Genomic DNA, 16,550 nt, shown 5'->3' with positions numbered 1-16,550 from the left:
ATTCTGAATGTGGCTCAGTCCTTACAATTTTTTCCCCAACTGAATCTGTGTCAGACATTAAACAGGAACTAGAGTAAACCCACAAGAGACTTTGATACTTAATGGCAGGTGATGGAAATAATGGGGACTTATTGAACACTGTCAGATAATGTGTCTTCTGTCCTCAGCTTCTTGCCAAGATTGGGCATTAATCAATCACCTCCTGTTTCTGATCTCCATGATGAGGGTACTCTCTGTCCTTCAGTCTCATTTGCCACCACTTCCCTTCCCTCTGCCCTCCCTTCTGCCAAGTACATTTGGAGAGACTCTGAGTGATTCCAAATGGTTATTTGCCATCGATCCATTTGGCAATGTGGTTGAAGAAAGAATGAGGTGGTGGGCAAGTGATTAGCAAATGAGTCTGAAAGACTCAGAGGGAATTTGCTCTGTTTGGGTCTCTACTATCGTATTTCAAATAGCTGAGAATTTAGCCACCTCCGACTCTCAGCTGGCCTTGAATTTTGACCTCTACTATCTGGTGTAGCTTTTTTTTTAGGAACAAAGTAGGATGACTGTTGATATTGCAGTGTGAGTGTGATGCTAAAAATTCAGAGAAGCAGTAGATGTGACTCTGAGAGGAGTGGGGAAGTACCATATATAGAGTATGGTAAAAAAGGCCAGCAGAGCCTGTGTCTTTACATCATAAGCTGGTGGCTACCAGCTTGGTCTTCGAAGACAGACCTAAATTAGAATCTCTGTGTTCCCATTTTATAGCTATATGACTTTGGAAAAAATACTTATTTTTTTGAGTCTCAATTTCTTCAAGAGTAAAATAATATTTCTTGACAAGTAGAGATGTGAGGATTAAATACTTTAGAGTGGGACAATGCTTAACATCTACAAATGTTCATTCATACTAGCTTTGAACATACTATAGTCTCAACATTGGCTGCATGTTAGAATCACTTGGAGAACTTTTAAAATCCCCGTGCTCAAATCAATCAAGTCCGAATCTCTAGTCTTGGGTATCAGTACATTTTTAAACTCCCTTGGTGATTCTAATGTGCAGCTATGGGTGAGAACTATTGTTAAAATTTATTATTAGCCCATAAAATTTGATTTTGTACAGGTTCTATCAGGATAAAAATAAATGATAGAATAAAGTTAAATTCTGCTTAGACCAATCATATGCCTGGTGCTTTTCATAATATTCTCACTTTACAGGTGAGCAAACTGAGGGGCTCAGGGGCTTAAAGTATAATATGATGAATCTGGAATTCCAGTGCAGGGACTCTAAATTTCAATCAATGCAGTTTATGCTACACTAGGGCCCCATGCTTTCTTGGCTAGTCTGGTGGTGTGTGATTTGATTTAGTTCTGAGTCTGTTCTTGTTAAGTGCTTGAGTAAGCAATCAGGTGAGCATTATAAAAAGTATTTGGTGTTCTTTCCCCATTATCACACAGCTAACAGGAGATTATAGCTAATAGTGGATGGTTATTTGACTGAGTAGAAGCCTAGGAGTCAGATGTGAGTACAGATTCTGTTCCTACTATCTATTACCCAGGTGGTCTTAGGTGACTCGCCATCTCTCAGCCTTCTATTCCTTGTTTATAAAAAGGCAATAGACTATGTTCACACAAAAACCTGCACATAGATGCTTATTGTAGCTTATTCATAATCTTCAAAACTCGGAAGCAATGAAGAAGTCCTTCAGTAGGTGAATAGATAAATTGTATTATATCCAGACAATGGACTGTTATTCCACGCTAAAAAGAAATGAGCTGTCAAGCTATAAAAGACATGGAAGAAACTTAAATGTACATTACTAAACAAAAGAACTAATCTGAAAATGTTACATACTGTATGATTTTAACTATATGACATTCTGGGAAGGGCAAAACTGTAGAGACAGTAAAAAGATCAAAGATTGGGAGTGCAGTGGAAAGGGATGAATAAGCAGAGCACAGAGAATGTTTAGGGCAGTGAAACTTCTCTATATAATACCATAATGGTGGGTACCTGTCGTTGTACATTTGTTTGAACCCATAGAATATATAACACCAAGAGTGAACCCTTATTGTAAACTATTGACTCTGGTTGATTATGATATTTCAGTGTAGCCTCATCAGCTATAACAAATGTACTACTCTGGTGGGGGATGTTGATAGTGGGGAGGCTATATATGTGTGGGGGCAATAGATATATGGGAAATCTCTGTACTTTCTGCTCAGTATTGCTGTGAACCTGAAACTATTTTTTAAAAATAAAATCTATTAAAGAAAAGACGAAAATTCTGATTATTTTTCTTATTTTTTAAAGATGAAATTAGTAAAATGATTTAAAATCTCATACAGAACTCCTCATAATCCCTCTTATACCCTTTCTCAAATAAATTGAAGGCAAACCAAACAGAGCACTGAGAGGCAGAATCTTCTCTTATCTTCATGGTCTAACTTTTGTCTCCAAGGCCACAGAATAAAAAGTTTATTGAAGTCTTTTTATTCCTGTAAACTGATCTAGGTAAATGGTTGGGTTACTTAGATCTAGGTAACTGGTTGGGTTACCTTAGATCAGTTACAGGTACATAAAAGCATTTACCTTTTCTGTCCTAGAGGCAGTCAGGAAGGGCCAAGGGTGGCCAGAACCATAGGCCATTATTCTGGCCCACAGAGCCTAGTCCATACTCCAGAGTCATGGGATAGGAACACTGTCTTTGTGGGTCAAGATATGAAGAAGATATGAGAGACAGTGGTTTTGTTTTTCCTGTCTTCTCACTTATGTACAGTGAGTTCTGCCCTGGAGGTTCTGGGAACATAATACTCTGTCATCCATTGTAGCCCAGGATCCTGGCAATGTGAAATGAGTCAGTGGTGGCCTTGGGAACCAGTGAGTGTTGACTGAGGGCTGAGAAGCTTTGCATGATGCTGGTCCTGGAGGCTCTGGGCTGGATGATAACAGCACTGACAAGATAGCTTAGCCCAGGAAGATGGTGGCTTTTAAAACCACAGTGAGAGTTTTTGTGCTTAAAACTTTTTATTACTATGCAAGGAGAGACAAAAATACTGGCAGTGGAGTCTCTGCTCTTCTAAAGGAAAAACATCAAATTTCTGGCAGGTTTAGCTATACTGAAAGAGAATTTGGAGACCTTAAACCAACTGTACTATAAGACTGAGAGGAAGCTATCAGATCTAGCAAAAATAAAGACCAATAATAAGGAGTTTAAAAGGTAAACCTCTTTACTTTGTCTTGAAATAATTTCTTATAGGAAATCATGGAAACAAGAAAGAGAAATTGAATGTTTATAAGTTTGGCTCGTGACTAGAGGATGGTGAGAGTTATCCCTTAGAAAACCCAACAAAGCAAATCCAACAACAAATATTTGCAGCAAAATGACCTTTAAGACCCATTGGAAGAATGGAGAAGTGGTTTGGGCAGCACTAATGGAGGCTTTGGAAGAATATTCCAGTCTTCAGGGAAATATAAAGGTGCTTACACGAGAATCTCAAAATGGAAGAAAAGAGTGGATGAATTGATTGAAGAGGGGAAAAAAGTTTCAGAAAACCCTAAACTGTCTAAGAAGCAAGTTCCTAATAATAATGTCAGATTAAGTTCTAGGTGAACTTTGCTAAAGGTGAGCAATTGGCGCTCCCCAAAGTCCCTCCAGTCTGACCAGCTCCATCTAGAGTCAGCAGGTTCTCCACAAGAGAAAAACACATCTCGTCTTGATGCTCCTTGTGCAGACAGAAGCTCAACAGCTTTCTTTGATTCAACCCTCCCACGTGATAGTGGAGCAGCTAGCACAGGCTTTTGCCTTCCACAGTGCCCTCCAGTCAAAGGTCAGATGTTGAAGAGGGTTCCAAGAAGAAAGTTTGAGAAGAGAATACCCTGCCCTTCCCCCCATTCTGGAAAATGAGGACAAAGCTTCCTAAGAGTCCTCTCTACCAAGGGTCATCTCTGGCCCAGCACTATTCTCCATTGACAATAAGGAATATCTCAACGTGAACCACTAGATTTATTTCTCTGCTCACACAACCTGGAAACACAAATAGATTACATCCTCATCCATCTGCCTTCCACTGAGTCTATTTTGAAGATCCAGAAAAACTGTTTTTAAGATGTCTTTGCATCTCTACCAAATATTATTTTGATTTTTTTTAGTTTTATTAAGGAACTATACAATGGCTCCATTAAAAACATGGCACGTAACAATTGTCAATATAATATATTGGAGATGTAGAATATTATATGAATATTACAGGTTAATTGATTTCATTTTATGCAATTCGTAGTTTAATTAGAGTATTTTTGTTGTCATTAACTAAAAATAAACCAGACGCACAGTTTATTTATTGTTGTTTAACATGTCGCCTGTAAGATCAGCTATAGTAAAGTTTTACATGAAGGGTTTCTTCAGTGGGAACATTTCAAACTCAAGGTTTATTTCTGTATAACAAAGGTTCATTACCTTCTGGTTACAAGATAAATATTATTTACCTTTATAAAATTTGATTATCAAAAAAGCCAAAAAGCTTTTTAAAAAGAATAATAGACCTGTACATTTTTAAAAAATGAAAATAGGCATATATTTATGAAGTTACTTTTGCTTCTCATTGGTCGTGTATATGAAAAATTAATTATCCAATATTACCGAGTCATTGTGGAAATCAGTAGATTGAAAATACATTGTAGAATGACAAGCTATTGTCTGTTTTTAGGATGATCCAGCCTCACTCTGTAGTTACTACTAAAAATATAGCCCAGAGAAATGTTAACTTGTCAGAAAGATAGTAGGTTCATATCAGGGGTGGGAATATGGCCCAGATTTTCTGAATCCCAGTAGTAGTGTTCTTTTTCATCTAAACAATGAAATCTAGTCTCCATCCATCAAAGTGCTTGCTAATCATGAAATGTTCTGTATGTAATGTCATTATAAAATTCAACATCAATTGCTGTGTTCTGGGTACTTGTAGAATACCAGCTTGTCAGATCACCTGAATCATGCTATTGTGCTTACAGGTTATTGTAGTTAATATATCTTTTGGCTTATATGGGGGTTAGATAGTTAATATTTGGTTGGTAAGAAAATATTTAAGTCAATGCTTATTAGTACCCAAGCTTAGGAGTTTGACTGATACTTTAGACCTGAATTGAAAGGCTTGCAGAATATTTAATTTCAGGATTTGGAAACTTATAATAAAGTCATTTTATTTTTCAGCTTAATATGTCTGCAAGATCAGTAATTGTTACTGAGCACTGCAATTTATGATAATCCCTGTGGTTTGGCAGAGAATTCATGCCAGGGTGCATACCCACACATACCTTCAGAAAGAGATAGCCTGGTGTGGATATTTGTATGTGCTATGTGTACCCAGGGACCTGACTTATTTTCAGTGTGTGTACGGAGGCTGAATGACTATTATGCTTACTATTATGCAGGATTCTGTTCACCAAACATTTTGCAGTGTATCAGAAAGGACAGGGTCTTTGTGCTGAATTACAGTGGGGGCTTTATTTGGGAAAGTCATGTGAAGGAACCTGGAAAGGGCAATAACAGGAGTAGAAACTGATAGAATGAGATTCAATTTTGGTGAATGCAGCTTGATACATATGGGGAAAAATAATGTGAAATAAAGATATTAAATGTATTAGAAAAATATGAGAAGCACTGATGGTAGAAAAGATCTTAGAATCTTGCTACCAGATAATAAATTAGATTTGGGCTTGTAATGGGCAAACAAAATAAGCTCATGCTATTTTTGGCTATGGAGACTGTCAAGTACTGCATTATTTGAGATATAAAACTAGTATCTTTTTTTAAAAAAACTATCATTTTTATCCTACTATTCCCTTTCCTCTAATTTAGCAGCCACCTTTCCTATGTTTTTCTGTAGTGTTGAAAAGGTTGCTAGCTTGGTGGGGAACAGACCTGCAGAGTGTAGGGCTTTATTTCCTGGACATCTCATTCCACAGCTACATAAATAATTTATTGAGATAGAAATGGCTTAATGGTTAACAAAAATAAAAGAAAAGAAAACAGTTTTTTTCTGGACTAAGTAATTTCCATTTCTCTACCAATTAGTTGTGAAGAAATAACCTTATTCTGAGCAAGAAAAGATCATTTTCTGTAGGAGAAAACTCAGTGTGAGTCCACCAGTGTTGCACATACATCTGAATACCAGTTGGTAGTTACAATAGATTTAGGATTTTGTGCATGGGGCCAAGACCAAAGGGTCTGAAAATGGCTGATCCAGTGCTCTTGCTTGTCTTAAAGAATTAATGACTAGATTTAAAAAGTTGAGAGCCCAAATTCTGACTTGACTAAAAAATCCAGATAATTCATTTGTCAACTGTACCCTGACAGTCATAGACTGGTTTTCATAATTGGTTATTTATAAATGATTCTTTTTTGAGCCCTTTCTAGTATGTACAATAATAAATATAGAAATTGTTTTCCAGAGACTGAAGGATTGACTGATATATCTAAGTGTGAGAATTCTAGGCAGTTTCCATAGGAGGGTAAAAGATAATGAAGCAGCCATATGCTGAATCTTTCCAAGGGTTTCTATTTATTGAAGAAAAGTGACCACGGAGATCAATTTTTATATATTTAAAAGAAAATAGAGCCTCAGAAAAACTTGTGGATAAGAGAATCACTATTGCTAAAAAAATGAGTTTTCTTTCTCTTCACGACTGTACTTTACAGCATACTTTCATTACATGTATTTATCACTCCATTTATTGAGGGTCTTTCACATAAGCAATGCTGTGCTAGACACTATGGTGGATATAGAAAAGTATAAAACCTGTTTTTATATTCTGGAAGAAAATAGAAAGAGTGATAAATTGATGTACTAACCAGTGGAAACTACTGGTGTTTATTATCGTTCTGACTGTAGCACATTACTTAACCTCTCCAAGATTCAGTTTCTTCATCTGTAAATGGAATAGTAGTGTCGGCCAAATAGGATTTTTGTTAAAATTAATTTAATGATGTGTCTATATGCCTATACAGTCCCTGGTATCTAGTAAGCACTCGGTAAATTTAAAATCTCTTCATTTTAAATGACAAGGTATGACATTGTGTGGTAAGTGCTGAAAGTGCTCAGAAGGGAAGGGTTTGTGTGCAGTGAAGTAGAGCGAAAACTTTGCTGAAGACATGGGACTTTAAGAAGAGAAAGATGAACTCAATATCAGTACATTTTTTTAAATAGATATTTCAAACAAGTGAGAGAGTCCCAGAGACTAGATGCTAACATTCTCTTCCATAGATAAGCCAGTGCAGCTTTGTGGAGGAAAAAGGCAGAGAAGAGTGCAATGTAGAGACCAAAGGACTGTGCTTCGGAATAAGAAAAAACTGCATTGCTATCTGGCTCTATCCATTACTGTGTGATCTTAGGAAAGTTACATAAACTCTGAGCATAGTATTTTCCAGGAGAACTCTCCTGGAAAATGAGGTAATAGTATCTACCTCAAAAAGAAACTGTGTGGAATGAAACAATTGATGTGTAAGGTGCTTGAAACAGTGCTTGGTATTAGCTATCTAAGCATCAGTGCATGTTAACATCTCAGATCTCAGAATGCACCTTAAAATCAATGACATGTCCACATCTTTTAGCTGGAATATCTTAGAAAATAGCCTGAGGCCAAGGTTATATACTGATGCTTTTGGAGGTGGGAGTGGGATGTGTGTGAGGTGGAGATTGCTATCCCAGAGACTGATAGAAAAAGAGAAGTGAGCAGTAAAGGCAAGAATAAGAAGCAAAAATGGGAAATATGTGGCCATAGCTTCACAGGAAACCCAGCTAGTTCTAGATCAGAAAGAAGTGTCTGGAAAAGCCGTGTGGAACCACTGTGTCTCAGAACATTCTGATGTGTGGGGGGAATGGTGAACAATTTTCTTTCCTTCTCCTGACACTCAGTGGTCAAAGTTTGATTTAGTCCTCGCCCTCCCACCCCACATCTGTCATATATTATTGGACCTCTCCATTGCAGAAGAGAGAGCCTGCAAGGATCTGGTTGTGCTGGACTTGAATGCTGTAGCTATGGAGGCCCACACCACAGTGAACATGATGGAGACCCCCCTGAAGTTAGATGTTTGTATATCAGAAAGCCAGTCCACTTTCTGGCCTGCCTCCCCTGCTAGGCCTAGGTGACCATGTCTTCATAACCAGGGAACTACTGGAGATGTCATTGAAACTGGAAGCAGGACAAGCAGCCTAGGCTTGGGAGGCAGGTGAAACTGAGTAGATCTGGGGTGAGTATAGAGGCACATATATTAATCTGAGATGGTATCTTAGATTCAGTTAAATACTGTTAATGTTAGCATCAACTTCTAAGGGTTGTCTTAAGGACTAAATGAGCTTAGCACAGAGTTGTCACATAGCAAATTCTCATTCAGTTTTAACTCATGTTACATATGTTATGACCGTTCTCAGAAACTTACAGAGATTAAAAAAACAAAAAACAAAAAACAACAAAAAAGTTAAGGTAGGGTGATAGAGAAAAAGAAGCTTTAGGACTGATGAAAAGACCCTGACAGGAAAATTAAGGCAGACCTGATTGTTCTTGAACTTGTACTGTTCTTATTTCCTTTCTTAAAGACCATTCTGTTAAGATCCTAGGTATAATAAGAGTCCTTTGGGCCAATCTCAGCAGATTTATTATTATTATTATTATTATTATTATTATTATTATTATTTTATTATTATTATTTTCTTTAAACAAATGCTACATTCATTTTAACTTCAGGGGGAAAATACAATTTTTCAGTATGTACTTATATGCACATTCAAAATTCAACCATTTGCATATACAGTCTCTTTAAGCAAGTCTTTATTTGTTCAATATACTAAGTTGTGTACATGGCATGGAAAACAGTGCAAGAGACTAGCAGGTTTTCACAGCAAATCCCCAGGAATGTCCACATGCAGATCGATTCTAAATTTATGCTACTTAGTTTGGGAGCATGCATCATGGAAACTCAGCATGAACCTGAAGAACTTCTTGGAAGATAATGATTCTTGATGAACCATACATTTTGCAGCCTTTAAAGATAAACTCGCTCTAATTTTTATGTAGTTGCATTGTTGTGTTCCAGTTTGCAACGCAATCCTGAGTACCAGAGCTCATTAATGTCTTTCATTGCTTCCTCTTTACAACTGAATTGAATTTCCATAAATTAGATATTCCTAATCCTATCTAATGATACAATTTTTTTCTCAGTTAGCACCAACCCAAAATCACAGTGCATCAAAGAGATCTGTGGTCTACGAAGACTATGTTAAGTAAAGAAATGCCTGAATTAAAAACCTTTATGTGTAGAGTTTTTCCAGACCCTTTCAAGCCATTTTCTGGATAGTGTGATATTTCTTTAATTTGGAGAGCATACACCATATGCTAATCAGATGCTTCTTGCATAGACTGAATATTAAGAACTAGAAATAAACATTTCAAGGTTTTGCTATACATACAAGCTCAAATATTTGTCATTTTTTTTGCAAAGGACATGTAGTTCCTTACGTACACACATTTCAAAATATCATTCCATGGCTGCAAGGCAAAAATTCTGAATCTTGTACTCAACCCATTTAGAAAAGTCAACCCCCAGTATCTGCCTTCCCATACAAGTGCCAGATGATTTATAATGGTAGCTTTTCCTTTATCATCAGTTATCATTTTCATGTGAAATGATATTTTAATTCAAGCTTAATTCCCAAATACCATACAGATCCCAGTTAGGAGGAGGGCACAATAAAAAATTTATAGAGGAGCCAAAGCAGAATCCAAGTGACTGAAGTTGCTACTGATGGATGCCATAGAGGGAACTTTGCTTCACACTCCAGTTGGGTAAGAGTGTCCTTGATTGTATTGCTGACATATCTTTTCTCTGGTTTTATACTGAACACCTCTTCGAAATATGTAAATGTTATGTCCTTGGTGGGGAGAAATAGGAAGATAATTGAAGGTCATTGCCGTTTTATTAAAATCTTTCAATAATTTCTTATTTCCCTTAGGATAAGAGGCAAACCTTGCTAGAGGTGCTATGGACCTCATTGTGTCATCCACGCCACTCAACCAAAATTCATATGTCGGACCTTAACCAATGTGAATGCATTTGGAGATTGAATCTTTTGGGTATAATTAAAATTAAATGAAGTCAAAGGGTGGGTCCCTAACTAGTAGAATTGATGTTGTTATTAAAAGGACACTAGAACTTGCATAAAATGAATTCTACTTTGCTAACACTTTGACCTTAGACTTTCCAACTTTCCAACTGTGAGAAATGAATTTAAGTTGTTTAAGCTACCCAATCTGTGGTATTTTGTTGTGGCAACCCTAGCAGACTAAGACAGATTTTGATATCAAGAAGTAGGGTACTGCTGTAACAACTAAAAATGTAGAAAGGGCCTTAGAACTGGGTAATGGGTAGAGGCTGGAGGAATTCCGAAGTGTATTGCTAAAGAAAGCCTAGATTGCCATGAACAGAATATTGCTATAAATATGGATGTTAAAAACCATTCTGTTAAGGTCTCAGATGGAAATAAGGAACAGGTTATTGGAAACTGGAGGAAATGCGATTCTTGTTGTAAAGTGGCAAAGAACTTTGTTGAATTGTGCTTTAGTGTTTTGTGGAAGATAGAACCTGCAAGCAATGAATGTTGAGATGTTGAGAGTTCTAAGCAGAGTGTAGAAAGAGTGGCTTTGTTCCTTCTGTCTTCTTAGAGTAAAATGTGAGAGGAGAGAAATGAATTAAAGAAGTAATTGTTAAACAAAAATGAACCAAAACTTAAAGATTTGCAACATTATCCATCTATCCATATTGCAAAAAATGAAGAAGCTTGTATTGTAGAGAACATTAAGGATGTGGCTGGATAATCGCTCCTTAAAGAGATTACTCATGATGTGAATCAGCCATCTCAGCAGAAGCCAGGAATAAAAATGGGATTATACCAGCAGACACTGCCAGTTTGGACTAAAGGGGATGACGAAAATGGAACAGAATGAAGGAAAACTGTCAGACTCCTTGGATTGTACAGGACCAGACCATAGAGCTATTCTGCTGTAACTTGCAATATTCTTCAAGGAAAGGGAAGCATGAACTCAGATTTGATTCAAACATCATCAGGGCTGCTACTCCCACCAAAGGCCCATGAGACAAGACTCTTTCCTTCTTCATTTCAGAGGGTAGTACCACCACAGAAAGCTGTATGTGGTCATGCTGCCACCCCTGTGGGCATGGAAGAAGGGACAATGAACCACAGGGGGTTATTCTTGAACCTAATAGAATTTGCTTGCTAGGTTTTGCACTTGCTTAGACCCGTCACCACTTTCTTCTTTCCCGATTCTCTCTTTTGAAATGGGAATGTCTATTCTACACCTGTTCCATCATTGTATTTTGGAAGCACATAACTTGTCTGGTTTCATAGGTCATAAATGGAGAAGAATTTTGCCTCAAAATAAATTGTACCTCCTGTCTTTCCCATACCTAATTTAGAATGATATTTAAATGAGACTTTGGACTTCAGACTTTAGAGTTGATGCTGAAATGATTTAAGACTTTTGGGGCTGTAGGAATAGGATGAGTATATTTTGTGTGCAATAGGGGTATGAATTTTGGGTGGCCAGGGGCAGGATGCTATGGACTGAACTGTGTTCCACACAAATTCATATGTTGAAGCCTTTATCCCCAAAGGGTGGGTCCCTAATATGATAGAATTTTTGTCCTTTATAAGAAGAAGAAGAGAGACCAGAGTGTGCTCTCTCTTTTTCTCTTAATCTCTCTCAATCTCTCTCTCTCTCTCTCTCTCTCTCTCTCTCTCTCTTTCTGTCTCTCTCTCAATCTCTCTCTGTCTCTCTCTCTGTCTCTGTCTCTGTCTCTGTCTCTGTCTCTGTCTCTGTCTCTCTCTCTCTCTCTCTCTCTTCTCTGTCTCTCTGTGACTCTCCATGCTCACATAATGAGGAAAGGTCACATGAGTACACAGTGAGCAGGTAGCCATCTGTAAGTCAGGAAGAGAGTCCTCATCAGAACCTGACCATGTTGGCACCATAATATCAGATTTCTAGCCTCTGCAATTATGAGAAAATATTTGTTTGAGCCACCCAGTCTATAATATTTTGTATAAAAGCCTAAGCTAATACAGATTGGGACCATTTAGGATCTGTGTAGCCTTACAAACTTATCCTGTCACCCTTACCCACTCACCCCAAACCCCACTTTTAGGGAGCTGGATTCACCCAAGCTATTCCTTTTCTGTTTAGTTCATTCTCACTTATTAAGAAAGACACCTAAAATGGATTAGAAGCTTTCCTTTATCAATCTGGTTAGCGTTATAATGTCTTGTCTCTGTGTTCCTTTAGAAACTTGGCCATAGCTCAAATAAGAACCATTTTTACAGAATTCTGCCATTATACATTCAAATGTTTGACTTATTGCACTGACCCTAAAGGCGAAAACTTCATACTATTGTATTTAAATTTCTGGATGCTAGGGAAACATGGTTCAGTGGTTAAGATCTAGGACTTCAGAGTTAGCACCTAGATCTATCACTTATTAACTTGGGCAAATTACTCGACATTTCTTAGTTTCTTCATCTGTAAAATGAAGAAGATAAAAAGTTTAACTATGACCAGAGGCTTGTTAAAACACAAATGTCTGGGCCACACTAGAATTTTGGATTTAGTAGGTCTGGGTGAGGTGGAGTATAGGAATTATTTTTCTAGTATGTTCCTACGCAATGCTGATGCTGCTGGTCAAGGGACTCACTGTGAGAATCATGGCAGTTTGAGATTCACAACAAAGTGATTCATATATTCATTTAACATACATACATTCATTATTAGGTACCTTCATTTGTCAAGTTCTGGATCAGCATTAGGAATACAGGAATGAATACATCCAAGTTTATTTCTTCAGAGACTTTAAAAATCTCTGTTGGAAACAGATGTAAAACAATAAATAAATAAAACCAACAAAAATAACTTCAGGTCATGATCAATGTGAGGGCGATAAGATAGAGAGCTTCTTGAAAAGTCTTTGATTAGATTGGTGAGGAAAGACCTCTTTTGAGGAGGTAATATTTAATTTGAGAACTGAGGAGAGAAAGGAGTCTACTATATTGAGTATAAGCAGAGGGAAAGCAAGTATAAAATTTCAGAGATGGGAAAGAACCTGTCTTATTCAAGGAATGGAAAAAAAAACCTAAAGGCTTGAGGATAGTATGTACAAAAATAATATGAGATGAAATGAGATTGGTAGGAGCTAGATCACCTACTGTCTTATGGACTATAAACTGTTTGGAATTTATTCAGAATACAGTGGATTTAAGCAGAAGAGAATGCCATCTACTTTATGGTTTTAAATGATGATCGGCTGCTATATGAAAGGTTGTAGGGAGTAAGAATAAAAGCCGTCATTAGGCTTCACAGAAGTTCAGGGAAGAAGTGGATGTAGCTGACATTAGCTACATTAAGAAGTGGGTATGAAGAGCAGTGGACAAGATTTGAGAAGGAGTTCGAAAGTAGAGCTTATAGGACTTGGTGATGGATTAGGTGTGATGATTAGGGAAAGAGTGTGTTTAATAGAATTTTGGTTTTTATAAAAATGTATAATGGTTGAAATGCCTTCAAAAATGCATATTGGTTAATGCCTGACATTAAGTTTATTAAAAATAGTAAGTCATCATGGATAAAGATTTTTTTCCTAGACAGGAAACTGCTGACTTAAGCTGCCAAGATATTTCAGGCATTGTATCTGAAGAAGCGAACACACACATCAGGAGCACTGATGAGCTCGTTAGAGGAGGTTCTGATGGAATCCAGATGAACACACTTCTACTCTGAATTCTTAATTGTGCAACAAATCAAGGCTTCAGTAGTAAGGACAAGTGAGTCATCTGGAGGAGAAAGGGGGCCGAGCAGTGGCATGGGCTCTTTCTTCTACCCATAGCTCTGTATTTTCCCTCTATAAGCCTTGATTTTAAGTCCGCTTAAAATTCCTTTTTTAAATTAAAAAAATAATAATAATAATGAAAAAATGAGTAGCAACCTAAATGTTCAAGAATAGGAGATTGGTTAAACACATTTTGGTAAATGCATACAATGAAATACTATTGAAACCAGATGCTGTTTGATGTATGACCAAATGCATTTTCTTTTCTTGGTTGTTTCTGCCCCTCCCTGTCTCCTTTACTAGGAGGCCTATAAGTTATGCTTATGGTCCCTGGAAAGAAAATAGAGACATAAGATGCCGTTGCTTTGAGTTTCAAACAATTTCACTTTAAAATTAGTTGCTGGACTTCCAACTCATATAGGTAGGATTCTATATATGAAGAACAAATGCATAGAAGATTGATTATAGAGAAAATCAAAGAATAACCACGAGGAGAATGTGATATAAAGGAGATTTCTGCCACTTACTAAAGGAAAATTCCTTCTTGGAGTTGGGAGTGGGCAGGATAAAAGCAAGAGCGAGAAGAAGAAAAGGTCAAAAACAGAGATGCAAATATTATAGCTTCCATTTTGTAGTTGAATCTCTGTAGCCGCAGAAGAAACAGTAGTAGATTTGCAGAATTCAAAGAATATTAGGGCTGGTACCCTAAATCCCCAGGCATAGTTTGGAGAGGATTCAAGCTTCTCCCAAGCCTTCCCAATTTATACAGTTCTTTTTTCAACAAGGTGATTGTAATGATAAAACAATAATGGCTGTGGAAGGTGCCTAGGCATGTGGGGCCAAGGAAACGTCACAGTGTCTTGAATACACTCCAGCAAAAAGTAGAATGAACAGCTGGGATTATCAAGCTCCCTGAGCAGGATGCAGATATGCTAAGAGGACCAATGGAATTGAAGAATTTGGGATTCAGGTCTAGAAAAAGACAAAGATGAGATTGAGAATGAAGCTAAGGCCAGCGTCCACAGTCACCACCCGTGAGTCATAACATGACTTCTAAAAAGTCAGATGATACCAGCCGTACCCAGGCAGATACTGGTGAAGGGCAACTAGTGACCAGTCAGTCTAAACTGTACTTTAGTGAATACTGCAGGAACCCAGAACACATCATGAGGCCCAGATGCCCCTCATGTAATGCTATGACGACACCATCATTGCATGGAGACACCATTTTGGGAAAGACAATCCAAGAAAGGGGGAGAAACCTGAGGGATAGAGGAATTACTCTCAAGTGAGTGTTTTAAAGATAGTGATACTTTCACTGGGTAAATTTAATCCTCAGTGGGAATGAGAGCTCAACAATACAAAGAAATTTGCAATGAAAAATAAAAGAAGTCTTTTGATATTTGTTGTTATTTTCAATATTTTTGTACATATGTATAAACCTTTAATTCTGCTGCATTTACACTATGTAATCATTTTCAAAATGCTGGAACAGAACTTTCATTGATACAAAACACTTTTACCACTGCTAAAGTTTAAAATGAAAATAAGACCACAGAATATTATTTATAGTGTTAAAAATTTGTGGAAAGTACATAAAATGTATATATCAAATTTAAAACTTTACGTGTGAGAGATGGGATTAGGAGTAATTTTTCCTTTTCTTTTGTGATTTTCTTAGTTTCCTCTATATTTAAAAAGTGTTATTTTTTAAAATTTACTTTATTGAGATACAATTTACATATAATAAAGTGTGGAGAATTTAGGTGCACAGTTCAATCAATTTTGATAAAGGAATTAAACTCATGAACACATCACTCTTATAAATATCTTGCAATAGTCACTCGTGTTCCTTTGGAGCTGAAATATCCTCCTTGACCCCCTGCAAATACAAATCTGATTTCCATCACCATGGACACGATAGAATTTGTATTTGGCTTCTTTGGGTCAAAATAATGTCTACAAAATTTATCCACGTTGTTTTGTGTACCAGAAATAATTCATTTATTTTTAATTTCTAACTAGTATTCAGTTATTTCAATATATCATAGAGTTTTTCTTTTTTTAAATCTGTTCACCCATCAAAGGATATTTGGATTGTTTCTAGCTTTTAAAATTCATTTTTAATTAGTTTTTCTAGAGAGTCTGACATGAAATCTTAAATTATTAGCCTTCTTAGAAATACTTTACACTTCACTGTTTAAAAATCATTTCACAAATATATAAATCTTGTAATAGTTTAATTTCATTTACCTTACCCTTTGGATTATTGTTTCCATATATTTAAATTCTTTATACATTATAGACATGTATTATTTTTGTTGCAAGCAGTCATTTGCCTTTTAAAGATATTAAAATAAAAAAAAATGATGGTCTTTTTTGACTCAGGCACAAATTACTTTTTTCTGAGCTCTCCTTTCCTTTATGTAGATTATGTAGATTTCTTTTATACAGATTTTCATTCTGTATCACTTTTTTCAGCCTGGAAAAAATTCCTTTAGCATTTCTTGTAGTACAGATAATGTTGGCAATATATTTTCTCAGCTTTCATTCATCTGAAAATTTATTTTATTCTCACTTTTGTGAGATGTGTTCACTGAACATATAATTCTCTTGTACAATCCTTTCCTGTGTCCTCTCACCTTCCCCAAATTCCAGTTCCTTAAAGATGTCATTACTTTG

Source organism: Pteropus vampyrus, unplaced genomic scaffold, assembly GCF_000151845.1.
Source record: "Pteropus vampyrus isolate Shadow unplaced genomic scaffold, Pvam_2.0 Scaffold84, whole genome shotgun sequence".
Lineage (NCBI taxonomy): Eukaryota > Metazoa > Chordata > Mammalia > Chiroptera > Pteropodidae > Pteropus > Pteropus vampyrus.
This window is presented reverse-complemented; position numbering follows the sequence as displayed.